Here is an 11,146-nt window from a genome sequence, read left to right as displayed (position 1 = left end):
GTCAGTAACTATTTTTGTGGCAAATACCCCTAGGGGTGCCACATTCCCCCTTAGTTAAGAACAGTACTCCGGGACTGTGGGACAATAACATTTTGAAATAACAATTAATATGTACAGAGTCTTAAAAATGAAAAGTTACAAAAACCACTCAAGGAAACAAAAATAGAGTTCTGTAAAAAGTCACTTCAAATAGCGTCCATTAATACAGTTCTATCCTTGAAGGTATTAGGAACGGCACTGTACTTAGTGTCCAGGAATTTAGTTCCATTTTTCCAACGGAGTTATCAATATAAAGTCTAAAGAAAGTTCAAAAAGAGCAAAAAGCAAAGTTCAAAAAGCAGTCTTTCCGGAGCTTTGATTTAGTGCCTCCGGGCTGATAAAAAGTTCAAGAATATGCAATAAGTTCATACAGACAAGTCTCTGTAGGCACTGGGCTTAAACGTTGCAGACTGATAGCAATGACTATACTACATTTTCTGTTTAACTATATACGGCATAACATATATACAATTCACATTATGAGCTTTATAGTTGGTAATCTGCATACCTGGCCGGTAATTGACCCTGGGTACTACGCTGTGATCTACGTAATAGCGGTGTCTCTTCATGTGGTGTACTACTGTCTACTGCGGATGTAGTATCTGCCCGCTCTGCTAAAGATAATTCCACGACTATGGAGTTGGCAAGTCCACCATGAATGGGATTACTCTGACCAGGAATCTGTTCTTCCTGGCCTGGAACCTCCTGTAGTACGGGGTCAGCCTCTTCCTGTCTTGGGACTTCTGGTATTGGGTTCGGTGTTGGGTAAAAGGCCACCATGGGAACCACTACTGCACCATGGTATGTTAGTAGGGTTTTGGGAAAGTCTCCTATACAGGTGTGATACACTTCCTCTTCTTTTTCCTTTACTGGTTGAACCTGTATGGGTTGAATAACTTCTGGTTCTGGCTGGACAACGTCTGGCTCTTTCAATGCTTCCGGACATAATTTAAGATTGTCTCTTGACACTAGTACAGATGTTAAGCCTCCGTTTTTGCTAATGAGACACATTTTAGGATTATCCACTCTTGTTGGTAAAACTGTGTAGGGTACGGCTTCCCACTGATTGTCCAGTTTATTGGTTCGACGATTTCTCTTGAGCACTTGGTCACCCGGTCTTAATGGGGTCGCTAGAGCATTCTGGTGGAAAGTTCGCTCTTGTCTTTCTCTAGTTTGCTGAAGGCTTCTTTCCACACTCTCTTGCACTTGGCGATACTGCTTTTGCTGTATGATATCCCAATTGGAGTCTTGAACTTCTGCGTCTGGTTTCAGAATTCCCATTTCTAGATCGATTGGTAATTGGCCGGGTCTTGCACGCATAAGGTAAGCTGGGGTGCAGTTGGTGGAGCTCACCGGGACATGATTATACAGATCCACCAAGTCAGGCAATTTCTCTGGCCATTGATTCCTTTCTGTCTCAGGTAAAGTCTTTAGTAGGTCTATTACAATATGGTTCATCTTCTCGCATAAGCCGTTTGTTTGTGGATGATAGGCCGTCGTCCGGATCTTTTTGCAACCATACATATTACAGAATTCTCTGAAGAACTCTGATTCAAAGGCTGTACCTTGGTCGGTGAGAACCTGTTCCGGATATCCATGGGGTCTACAAAAGTACGTTTGGAACGCTTTGGCTGCTGTTTTTGCTGTCAGATCTTTTACGGGTACTACTACCAAGAAACGTGAATAATGGTCCACGATGGTCAAGGCATAGACATAGCCGGACTGGCTTGGTGTCAACTTCACGTGGTCCATGGCTACAAGTTCAAGTGGTTGTTTGCTGATTATGGGCTGCAGTGGTGCTCTTTGGTTCTTTTGATCGTTTCTTCTGAGGTTACACGGGCCACAATTTCTGCACCACTGTTCGATTGATTTTCTCATCCCGACCCAATAAAATCTTTCTCTTAGAAGTACTTCTAACTTTTTCCAACCGAAGTGACCAGCACCATTATGGTAAGCTTCGAGGACCATCTTCACATCTTGTTTAGGCACAATAATCTGCCAAACCAATTCATGTGTTTTCGGATTGGTGTATCTTCTACAGAGCTTCCCTTGATACAGGAACATTTTGCCTCTCTCTTTCCAGAGTTGATGCGTCTCTTCTGGGGCATCCTCATAGGGATATGCACTTTGCTCAGTCAACAGTTCCTTCACCAACTTCACAGCCGGATTGCTGTCTTGGGTGTCAGCCCATCTATGGTGTGCTAACGGATTAAAATTCACCTCTTGTTGTTTCTGATAGGTACTTGACTGATGATGTTTTGCCTTGGGACGATGGAAGGCTGGTAGTTCAATTTCTTCAAGCTCCCCCGTTTCCTCTTCTACATCTCTCAAGTGTGGCATCCGGGATAGGGCATCGGCATTTCCATTCTTGCGACCTGCTCGATACTTGATTATGAAGTTGTAATTAGATAACCGGGCTATCCATCGCTGTTCTAACGCACCTAATTTGGCTGTGTCCAGGTGGGTCAACGGATTGTTGTCAGTATAGACAATAAATTCTGCAGCGGCCAGATAGTGTTTGAAACGCTCCGTCACAGCCCAAACTACTGCCAGTAGTTCCAATTTGAAGGAGCTGTAATTTTCTGAATTTCTTTCAGTAGGCCGGAGCTTTCTACTTGCAAAGGCGATGACTTTCTCCCGACCTTCTTGCTTTTGTGACAGCACCGCTCCTAGTCCCACATTACTGGCATCGGTGTAGAGGATGAAAGGTTTATGGTAATCTGGGTATGCCAGAACCTCTTCTCCGGTTAGTGCCTTCTTTAGTTGTTCAAAGGAGTCTTCCCTTTCGTCGTTCCACTGAAAAGGAGGGTTTCGGTTTGAAGGTTTCTTCGTCTGCCCTACCAAGGTGTCTTGCAAGGGTGCTGCCAACTTGGTAAATCCTTTTATAAATCTGCGATAGTAACCCACCAATCCCAGGAATTGTCTCACTTCTTTTGCGCTGGTAGGTCTTTGCCAATCCCTTATGGCGCTTATTTTCTCGGGATCTGGTGCTACTCCCTCCGAACTCACGATGTGTCCCAGGTACTGTACCTTTGGCTTGAGAAGGTGACATTTGGATGGCTTGACTTTCATGCCATACCTGGATAAGGCTTCGAACACTTCTGCCAGGTCTATTAAGTGTTGTTCGTAAGTCTTTGAGTAGACGATCACATCATCTAGGTACAGGAGGACGGTCTCGAAGTTCTTGTGTCCGAGGCAGCATTCCATCAGCCGCTGGAAGGTACCGGATGCGTTGCAGAGTCCGAACGGCATGCGATTAAATTCACATAGACCCATTGGTGTGGTGAATGCCGTCTTTTCCTTATCTCTCTCAGCCACAGGGACTTGCCAATACCCGCTTGTTAAGTCTAAGGTGGAAAAATAATTAGCAGATTTCAAAGCAGTTAAGGACTCTTCTATCCTAGGCAAGGGGTAGGCGTCTTTATGGGTGATGTTATTAATCTTCCGGTAGTCTACGCACATTCTCATGGTTCCGTCCTTTTTTTTGACAATCACTAGAGGGGCCGCCCAGGGGCTACAGCTGTCTCTTATTACCCCGGCCTGTTTCATTTCCCTCAGCATATCTTTTGCACATTGATAGTGAGCGGGCGGTATGGGTCTATATCTTTCTTTTATTGGGGGATGGTCACCTGTGGGGATTGTGTGTTCTACCCCTTCTATCCGTCCGAAGTCCAATGGGTGTTTACTGAAGACTTGTTCATATTCCTTCACTAGCCTATACACCCCTTGTTTTTGATGGGTAGGTGTTGAATTTATGCCCACGTGTAGCTGTTGGCACCAATCCTCCATTTCTCCATCTGAGCCATTGCCTTCCACCTGACAGGTTGGTTCTAAGGGCTCAATGGTTGTGATGGCATTGTTGTCAACAGTATATAGCTTTGCCATTGTAGGATACCTTGGCAAAGTGACCTCTTCCTCTCCACAGTTCAAAAGTCGTACCGGCACTCGTCCCCGGTGTACCTCGACTATCCCTCGTGCTGTGAGTATAGTGGGCCTGCTGTCGGTGTACACTGGTTCTATTAAGGCTTGATAATCTCGTCCCTTAGTACCAATGGCTGCTCTACACCATACCAGCATTTCTGTTTTTGGTGGGATTACAATAGACGTTGGATCACTTACCCTCACACTGCCGATTTCTCCACCTTCAACTTCTACCTGTTGCCTTAACATCAATACTTTTATTTCCCTCCGGAGAACTCTCTGCTGGCAGGATTGGGCAGTTTCAGCAATTTGCTGTAAGACAGAAATGACTTCGGAAAAGCAGTTCTCTAACACATTCATTCCTATCAATACAGTTGTTTCACAGTTCCGCCGGTCAACATCAACAACAATTATATCCTGTTTCTTCAGTTCTACTTTACCAATCTTTATGGTCATCTCCCTGAATCCTAGTTTCGGTACCAACTTACCATTACTGGCCCATATATCTAGTTCAACATCAGAGGGCCCTTTATCAATATCTGCATCAGCCCAGTACCTCTTATAAAGGATATACGGTATAGATGAAATCTGGGAACCTGTGTCCAGCAAAGCGTTGAGGGGAATTCCGTCCAGCACGATAGGGATAATGGGTCGTCCTCCGATGTACCTGTCGTGCCAGGGTGTTGGGCCTTGAAAGTTCATTCCTGCGAAGCGGCCCGCATTCCCAGGGGATTCCCGTTTAAATCAGAATCTCGTGCAAAGTGGCCCGGCTGCTGGCAACGGCGGCAAATGGGCTGTCCATCCGGTTGGTAGCGGTCGCGGGGTCGTCCTCTCTATGTCGCGTATCTCCGGGGTCTCATCCATGGAACATCCTCTCTACAGTTTGCCAACTCCATCTTGTGTCCTCTCATCTCCTGCATGGTTTTAGCCATTGAAGCAACAACATCAGCTAAAGAGTCAAGCTTTTGTTGAAGAGCCTCATTAGTACTGGGCCCCAGGGGCTTAGCAATGGCCCCAGACATAGCTGATGTCACTGGCACTCCCTGTTGTTGAGGTGCCTCTGCCATGGGTTGCGCAGGATCCTGATCCCGAGGTGCCTCTGCCAGCTGGAGACGTATAGCGCTCTCCTTTAATTGGGCAAATGTCAATTCAGGGTTCTTAAAAACAAGCATGCTCACATGCCCCCGGTGAGAAGGGGTGTAGAGTCCCTCAATAAATTGATCTCTTAGCAGTTTATCTGCTCCGGTGTTAAAAATGGGTTCAGCCAGTGTAAGTGATTTAAGGGCTTCCTGCAGGTTTAAGGCAAAGTCTCTCACGCCCTCATTAGCTTTTTGTTTGCAACTAAAGAATCGTATTTTAGCTTTGCTGCTGGCCGTGGTTTCAAATGTAGCTTTTAATCCAGCAAATATGCGTTCAACAGTGCCTTTTAGATCAGCTGCCCATGCTGTGACTTCTCGCTTAGCATGGCCACTTAACTGCATCATCAGGAGACTAACACGCTGAACTTCACCCACAGGGAACATGTCAAAATGGGCCAGCATCTTTTCTCTGAAATCGTCAAGGGTATTAGGCTCACCTTCATACATTGGAAGCCATGGGCCACCCGGGGTATATGGCATCAGCACCGGCATGATGGGCGCCACTTCTTGCACCGCTGCGCTGCCGGACCCTCTATTGACACTCTGTCTTTCAGCTGCATTAGCGTTGCCGAGTGCTGCGGCGTCTCCGTGCTGCGACATACTGTGCCCCCTTAGTTAATCCGGACCCTTCCGGTCCTCCGCTTCCGTCGGGATAGTGTAGATTCGTTCCGCTGTGCAGCAGGATCGATTTTCCCCTTGCTCTGATGTCAGAGCGCTCAGCTTGGTGCCGCCCACAATGACACGCCCCCTGCTGCTCCCACCCACCGCGCTCTGTAATGGCGGATTCTGAAGTTTTTCAGTTAGACTGGGGCTCAGGTGATGGCGTAGCTCAATTAACAGTCTCGTGCCTAACGGTTATGAAGTGATTACCTCAGGGGATGGCGGCCATCTTTACTCCATTATAACCAATGGGGAAAAGTCACTTTCAATAGTTTTCAATGGGGAATGGATTTTTCTTTAATAAAGTCAATTTTCAAGATTTTTCATCCCAGTTTTCACAGTTTTGGGCTCCAATCACGGCACACAATACCCGGTATACGGGCTAGCTAGATCCTGTTCGTGACGCCAATTGTGACGCCCAGGAGACCGGGATACCCAGCACCGGACCAATGGAGTCTGTCTCTTGAGGGGGATGTCACGGGTGGCTTGACCCGGTGCTGTGGCCTCAGGCAATGCACAGTGTAAGGGGTATCATGAGGGGACAGGCACTTACTTGATCAGCAGCAGGTTCTCCCAGCGGTGACGATCTCGATCCTGGATAGATGGCTATTGTCCAAATGAAAGACTGAGACACTGAAACGTTTAACCAGTTTACTTTAACATAAAAGGATTTATAACCAGTCCTGTCACCGGAGTCTGTATGGGAACTCTGAGTTACTTTGACCCTGCCGGGGTCTTCGCCTCTTATTGTGCGCAATTTCTGTGTGGCCCTGCTGCTGTATGTGAACTGGCTGCCGGCCCAATCTGTCCCCTCCGGGTCCTGGTTCGACGGGCAACCCGAGTCCTTTTATCGGTTTACCCCCTCTGGGAGTACCGCTGAACTCTGTGTCTGTTGCTGCATCCGACCCTAGTGAAGCTGATATCACCTCACGTTTTTCCGGTTGCTGTATTATATATAATGAATACAGCCACGGATCCGGTATCCGTCTTTCCGCCTGTTCTGGGTAGTGATTAATGCTACCCGGTTCTCACAATCTCCTTTTTCTCTATCCCTCTTCTCCTCAGGCCGGTGATTTAGGCCTGGTAACAGTCACAGGGCTGTTAGAGATTTAACTGTATGACCTCTCACTATCAGCTCCTTGGCCCAACTGCCATTTCTTCTCTCAGACCAGAATGGATCAAGGGGAGTCTCTGGAGCTCCCCCTTCTGGCCGGAGGTGGTAGTGCAGTCTTGCTATTTTAGTATTTGTACTTACTGTCAGTAACTATTTTTGTCGCAAATACCCCTAGGGGTGCCACATTCGCAGCCTTTTACCCAGAGGTATGGAGAGATCCAGATGAGAGATTGCAAGTGCAAAACAGGTTTGTAAGAATAAATTTCTCACCTTGCTGCAGCTGGTGTTTTGCATGTCCAATTTCTCAGAAAGCTCCCCCATACGGATTCCGAATAGGCTGGATACACGGCCCCGGTCGGGCGCCAAAACTGTTATAGCTGTTTTCGTTCTGACCAATGTCAGCTGACAGATCACCAGTGTGGGCCAAATTGTAGAATTACGCCCGTCATTTTACAAGCGTGCTTGGAGACAAAAAGACACCTCACACATATCCTGTGAGCAAGTCACTTTTATCTGAAGTAATAGAGCAAGAAGCAATATTTTATACCATTTACAACAAATGCATTTCAATGTAAGTCATGTAGCCCCCACCATCACCCAGGGTCATACTTTATTTACCATAACCCAGAACATGTTGTGACTGACTATTAAGAACATACATTGATAAGAAGTATAGTCTCCTTGAAAGGAGACCATCAGACTACTGCGTCAACAGATTCTAGCAATTCTTTTTTTTTTTTGTTTCAATAAGTTTTTATTATTTGAAAAATAACACAAAGTTCTCCCAACATGGGAGTTCTGGTTTTACAGTAAATACAAAAATATCAACAGCACCTTAATATTATGTGAGGGAGTTATAAATGTTGATACGTTTAAGACAAGACAAAGACAAGACAGAAACAAGGGGGATTAGGTACAGAATCATGAGTGATATAAAACTGTTCCACAATTTTACAAAATTGAAAATGAGAAAAGAGTATTTTTTTTTTTTTTTCCCTGTGACAACAAATGTTGGTCCAGCCCCAGCACCGGCCCCCCTGGTGCCCCCATACCGCCACAAAGTTCGAAAAGAGGCAACTCGTCATGGAGATAGGGTGAGAGCCCTCCTCACTTGATCATCCGGGTATAGTTCCAGCCATGGTGACCAAATTTGGAAAAAGGAGTTCCAGTTATCTGTCCTTGTCGCTTGAATGCGCTCGTAAATCATGATGGTGTTCATCCTATCTTTAACCTGAGAGATCGAGAGCAAAGGAGACTTCCACTTTGACGCAATGTGTATTTTGGTCGCCATTCCCAGCATGACCACCAGTTTATATAGGTTTTTGGGCAGTCCCTTTGGTTTTAAGCCCAGCAGGAAAGTCATTGGGCTCATTGATATCTCTTTTCCATGCATCCTTTCTACCAGAAGCTTTACCTCTCCCCACAGATCGGTCGCCGCTGGGCAGGACCACCATATATGACCCATATCTCCTGGTGCATCACAGCCTCTAAAACATTTATCAAAAACCTGAGGATATATGGTATGCAGTCTCGTAGGGACCAAGTATGTTCTATGTAAGACCTTGAGGGAAGTCTCAACCAGGGATACCTGGTGGGACCCTCTCGATAAAGCACCACAACAGTTTTGCCATTCTTCCAGTGAGATATTAAACCCCAGGTCCTCCTCCCATTGTTGCATAAATCTATGTTTCTTTTCCTCCTTTGTATTGGTGAAGGATGAGTATAAATAAGAAATGACCCCTCCTCCCAGTGGGTCGGTTAAGCACTTCTGCTCGAACCCAGTTACTCGGAAAGACCTCCCATTCGTTGCACTCTTTCTTGCTAAATCAAAGACTTGATTAATACGAAATGCCTCTCGGACTGGCGGTTCGTATTTTTGAATAAACTCCTGTTTAGAAAGGATTATGTTAAACGGGGAGCAGAGATGTTTTATAGTGGTTATTCCTCTCAGGATCCACCATGAGAAGGATTGAGAATTGAGACCCGGGGGAAATATTGGGTTACCAAATAGCGAGTTTAATGGCGTATTTCTAGTCTGCAGCTCAATCTTAAACCTCTCTTTCCTCCAGAGGAGCAGTGACTGGGCCGCGAAAGGTGAGATGTCAGCGACGTGTTTAGGGAGTTTAGCCTCTGTCCACAGCAGACCTATCAGGGAATAGGGTTTTAACAAAAATGACTCCAGTTGGACCCATCTAGGTTTGTCTACAGTTGTGCATATTCTAGTTAGTTGGGCAATTTGGGCCGCTTTATAATAGTTTATAAAATTAGGTAAGGAGAATCCTCCTTTTTTCCGGTGGATAAACATAGTCTGTTGTTTTATTCTAGCTTTTTTCCCTAGCCATATAAGTTTGGAGACCATTGTGTGTATTTCTCGTATTACTCTCAGGGGGACCGGAATGGGAAGGGAGCGAAAAAGGTATAAAAACCTAGGGAGAGAGACCATTTTTATGGCGTTTATTCTACCTAGCCATGAAAGAGTCAGCGACGACCATTTAGTCAGATCCCGTTGGAAATTTTTTATAAGGGGGATGTAGTTCCATTTATATAGATTAGATCGGTTAGACGTAAGGTTAATCCCTAGATAAGTTAGGTAGTGCTCTTTTTTTTCAAAACCAAAATGCGACACTAGATGTGCTTGATCTCTTTCAGGCGTATTCAAGAAGAGGGCCTCCGACTTGTCTATATTTATTTTAAGTCCTGATACTAACTCAAAGTCATGTAATAGCGAGAATAAATTTGGAAGAGTGGTATGTGGGTTAGAGAGGGTCAGGAGCAGGTCGTCAGCAAACAGACTTACTTTATATTGCTCCCCTAGATCGGGGGGTCCCAAGATGTCAGGGTTTGTCCTTATGGCTTCGGCTAGCGGCTCCATTGCCAAGGCAAACAGCGCTGGCGAAAGTGGGCATCCCTGTCTAGTACCTCTCTTTATGTTTATCGGGGTAGGTTGCAATGTTGGGAGTTTGAGGTATGCTGTTGGGTTATCATATAATAGTGTTAAGCAGTTGATTAATTTGTGGGGTAGTCCAAACAAGGATAGTACTTTGAAGAGATATGGCCATGACACTGAGTCGAATGCCTTCTCAATGTCTAAGGCTAAGAGCATAGTAGGTCTTTGTGAATTGTTTGCTGAGTTTATTATATCTAGATTGCGTCTTATATTGTCCGGTCCTTGTCTCCGCGGTATAAATCCCACTTGATCCCTATGTACCAGAGAGGGGAGCATTCTGTTGATTCTTTCTGTAATAATGGATGTGAATATTTTTAAGTCTACATTAAGTAGTGAGATAGGCCGGTAATTTTTCGTTAACTGATGATCTTTTTTGGGTTTGGGAATCACTGCAACGTGGGCAATATAAAATTCGGGGGGCATTTGGTTGCCGTTTAGAAGTGCATTGCAGATTTTTGTAATGTGTGGCGTGAGAATTTCTTTAAACTTTTTATAATATGGCGCTGAAAGACCATCGGGTCCGGGGGCTTTATCAGTTTTCAGTTTTTGGATTGTTAATTGTACATCTTCGTTTGTTATTTCAGCCTGCATTATTTGGGAGGATGATTCATTAAGTTTAGGGAGCGATAGATGTTGTAAAAAGTTTTGAAGTGAATGCGAGGGGGGAGCCTTAGGTGGAGAATATAGATTTTGGTAAAAGCTATGAAATTCTTTGTAAATTTCTTCAGGGTGGGCTGTGACATGGCCGTTACTTTTTTTAATTGAGTGGATGGTGTTCAATAACTCTTTTTGGCGCAGTTGCCGTGCTAATAGTTTGCTAGGCTTGTTTGCCAGCCTGTAAAAGGAGGCCTTTGTCCATGTTAGGGCACGTTCTGTTTTATGTGTGAGGACAGTATTCAATTGGTGTTTAACGTCTCGTATCTGTTTGATTAGGTACCGTGAGGAAGATTGTTGGTTGGCTTGTTCTAAGTTAAATAGTTTATTTTCTAGTTTGGTTTGTAATTCCGATCTGTTTTTTTTCCTGGTTGATGCCAGTTTAATGATGGTTCCTGTGATAAATTTCTTATGTGCCATCCATATGTTACCCGGGGATGACTCTTCACTAACGTTCGTTTGAAAGTATAGTTTAAGGTCATTGTTAATAGTTGCCGCTATTTCTGGGTCTGTCAATAGAGAGCTATTTAACCGCCACCTGAACAGTTTAGATGCGCTTACATTTAAACGTAAACTCTGAGAGTACCGCGTCGTGATCCGACCAGGAGGATGGGACATGGCGAGAGAACAGAACCCCAGGCAAGGTGTTTGCTGTTGTTATGTGCAAGTCTA

This window comes from Ranitomeya imitator, chromosome 7, assembly GCF_032444005.1.
Source record: "Ranitomeya imitator isolate aRanImi1 chromosome 7, aRanImi1.pri, whole genome shotgun sequence".
Lineage (NCBI taxonomy): Eukaryota > Metazoa > Chordata > Amphibia > Anura > Dendrobatidae > Ranitomeya > Ranitomeya imitator.
Note: the sequence above shows the minus strand (reverse complement) of the source record.